At 39.9% G+C, this 3,588-nt stretch overlaps 1 non-coding gene across 1 annotated transcript; it reads left to right on the plus strand.

Annotated features, from left to right (window-relative positions):
• The first annotated feature begins 589 nt into the window (after positions 1-589).
• Positions 590-666, plus strand: LOC148152203 (small nucleolar RNA SNORD36). Its single transcript, XR_015758826.1, has one exon. It is a non-coding gene; the product is annotated as a small nucleolar RNA SNORD36 (small nucleolar RNA).
• The last annotated feature ends 2,922 nt before the right edge of the window (positions 667-3,588 follow it).

Genomic DNA, 3,588 nt, shown 5'->3' on the forward strand with positions numbered 1-3,588 from the left:
TTATAATATTGTTTGGAAAGGAGTTTTGGTGATGGCAAAGAAACAGCTACATAGTTCCAAGTTTAGATGGTGTATGGTTATTGGGCAGGTGCTTTGTGGTGTTCCCATGCACCTGCTGCCCTTGTTTGTCTCTGTGGTAGAAGTCACAACTTTCAAATATCTTGTTGAAAGAGCCATTGCTGTGACATGCATTCTATAATGGGATACCCGAAACTATGTAATACAGTTATGTTATCTCAGAATTATGTTGAAACTGTCAGACTGACAGAGTCAATGGAAAATCAACACACTATCAAATTTACCTCAATTGGCCCCACTACTTTCTCTGAATTAGCCTTGCAGCTTTGTGTCAATGTGTGTTGGTTGGCAACACTTTTCACGATTAGAACAACTGTGTTAACACTGATCAGGAAGCAGGTCAGCATGACTTTGAATAAGGCCAGAAGCTATCTTGTATTTTATTAATGGATAAAACAGTTTGTCTGAAGGCATTTACCAGGAAGAAAGGGGTCAGCAGAAAGGCTCAGAATACAAAAGGCTCACTGCCATTTTTGTTTAAACATAATTGCTTTTGTCTGTCAGGCTGCTATTGGTAATGATGAGAAGAAGCCTTTTATCAGAAATGTTCTGTGTAATCTAGAAATCTCCTTTATGAGTCTGACCAAATGACACAGAAAAGATGTTCTAACTGATAAAGGTGAAGAGCTTGATACGTGAATAATTACAATAAGAGATGTGTACACAAAATAGCTGGAAATTCACAACATATTTGTCAGCTTCCAGTACAAACATCTACATTTCAGAACAATGGCCTTCTCCACTAGGAGGGAATTCTGTGAAATAAATGCTGCATGAAGGTGGATACACCATCTGAGGCAGAACTAACTGCCAGGGTGTATAATTGCAAGAAGAACAGTAATGTCTATGAAATTTGTAACTGTGCATGTGTTTGACTGTGGATAGAATGGTTTTGATGGAATACATCTCTTATTTGAAGTAAGAAAAAATCAAAAGTTGATGCTGGCTTGTTGGTCAGCCATTGCTTTAGGTGGCATACCCAATAAACTTTGAAACTTTATTGCTGGAACAGCGCAGCAGGTCAGGCAGCATCCAGGGAACAGGAGATTCGACGTTTCGGGCACAGGCCCTTCTTCAGGATTCCTGAAGAAGGGCCTGTGCCCGAAACGTCGAATCTCCTGTTCCCTGGATGCTGCCTGACCTGCTGCGCTGTTCCAGCAATAAAGTTTCAACTTTGATCTCCAGCATCTGCAGACCTCACTTCCTACCCAATAAACTGTAAAGGAAGGAGGCCAATGAGGAAAACAAATGCTGGTTAACTAAAGAAACCATGCCAGTGTAATAAAATATTATTTTCAAAACTGCATTATAATACAATAAGTCATCAGGTCAATGTGGTTATTAATTAAATTAATCTCTAATCTATTGAATTTCCTCCTCATCCCACCACCTCACTCCCTTCACCTTTAAGATTCCCTTAACATGACTGATATATTTAAAACAACATTTGATCATCTACTTTAGCATCACCTGTGTGACTTACTGTCGAATGCTGTTTGACCATTTTCCTCTGAACACCTTGTGATGTTTTATTGAGTCAAGGAGCAATATAAATGTAATTTATCATGATGCAGATAGTTTATTGGTTCAGCTGTCAATTACTCAAAAGTTTTCCTAAATTAATTGCTTCTCTTGGTTACTTTGTGCCATCAACTTTTGTCAAGCAGATATATTTGGTCTAATACAAATGCCTAATGAGTCGAGTGGTCTGTAAGGAAAGACTGTAATGGATGTTTTTGGACAAGAAGAAAGTATTAAATTTGTTATCTGTATACCCATACTGTAACAGGTACTTAGGTAAAAATGTGGAAGCTGTTGCACAGATAGTTCATTTCAGTGTACAAATTGAGTGAGAGGAAATATTACCTGAATAATGGCAAGCAGAAATGGCGAGGGATAAACAGTGATCTTGAAGAAAAAAATCAGGAACTACCAACTTTGATAAAGTCCCACATAGGAGGTTAGTGAGCAAAATTAGGTCGCATGGTATTGGGGGCAAAGTACTGACTTGGATTGAAAATTGGTTGGCTGACAGGAAACAAAGAGTAGTGATAAACGGCTCCCTTTTGGAATGGCAGGCGGTGACCAGTGGGGTACCGCAGGGATCAGTGCTGGGACCGTAGCTTTTTACAATATATATTAATGATATAGAAGATGGTATTAATAGTAACATTAGCAAATTTGCTGATGATACAAAACTGGGTGGCAGGGTGAAATGTGAGGAGGATGTTAGGAGATTACAGGGTGACCTGGACAGGTTAGGTGAGTGGACAGATGCATGACAGATGCAGTTTAATGTGGATAAATGTATGGTTATCCACTTTGGTGGCAAGAACAGGAAGGCAGATTACTACCTAAATGGAATCAATTTAGGTAAAGGAGCAGTACAAAGAGATCTGGGTGTTCTTGTACATCAGTCAATGAAGGCAAGCATGCAGGTACAGCAGGTAGTGAAGAAAGCTAATAGAATGCTGGCCTTCATAACAAGAGGGATTGAGTATAGAAGCAAAGAGGTTCTTCTGCAGCTGTACAGGACCCTGGTGAGACCGCACTTGGAATATTGTGTGCATTTCTGGTCTCCAAATTTGAGGAAAGACATTCTGGCTATTGAGGGAGTGCAACGTAGGTTCACGAGGTCAATTCCTGGAATGGCGGGACTATCTTATGTTGAAAGGTTGAAGCGACTGGGCTTGTATACCCTTGAGTTTAGAAAAATGAGAGTGGATATGATTGAGACGTATCAAGATTATTAAAGGATTGGACACTCTGGAGGCAGGAAACATGTTTCCGCTGATGGGTGAGTCCTGAACCAGAGGACACAGCTTAAAAATAAGGAGTGGGCCATTTAGGACAGAGATGAGGAGAAACTTCTTCACCCAGAGAGTGGTGGATGTGTGGAATGCTCTGCCCAGAGGGCAGTGGAGGCCCAGTCTCTGGATTCGTTTAAGAAAGAGTTGGATAGAGCTCTCAAGGATAGTGGAATCAAGAGTTATGGAGATAAGGCAGGAACAGGATACTGATTGAGGATGATCAGCCATGATCATAATGAATGGTGGTGCAAGCTCGAAGGGCAGAATGGCCTACTTCTGCACCTAATGTCTATTGTCTATTAACTTACTTTAGAGTTTCACTTTAGGGTGAGTGAATTTGGTTCTATTTGAGTGTATGTATCATCAATGTTCTAAACTACACAGTTGCATTCCACATGTACAAAGCACCATTTTGAATGTCCTTCTTGATCTGACCTTATTTGACACAGGGAGCACTGGGAACCTGTTCCACTTATGCTCATAAAGTTTCATAATCAGCCAATCACTGCTTGAAGCCCTCAGAAAGAAATGTATGAGGGTATGTGGTCAAATTTTAGATTTGGAGTTTATTCAATTTATGCCCTTCACTTTTCAAATTGACCAAGATTAATTTGAAAAATGAATTTGGTGATGTGAAAGCTTGATGTTTTCATTAATTATACATTAAACAGTATTCTTTGCATTTGGAAGGCATGGCAGT

Source organism: Chiloscyllium plagiosum, unplaced genomic scaffold (assembly GCF_037043375.1).
Source record: "Chiloscyllium plagiosum isolate Xiang-an unplaced genomic scaffold, Cpla_swu_hap1 HiC_scaffold_1, whole genome shotgun sequence".
Taxonomy (NCBI): Eukaryota; Metazoa; Chordata; class Chondrichthyes; order Orectolobiformes; family Hemiscylliidae; genus Chiloscyllium; species Chiloscyllium plagiosum.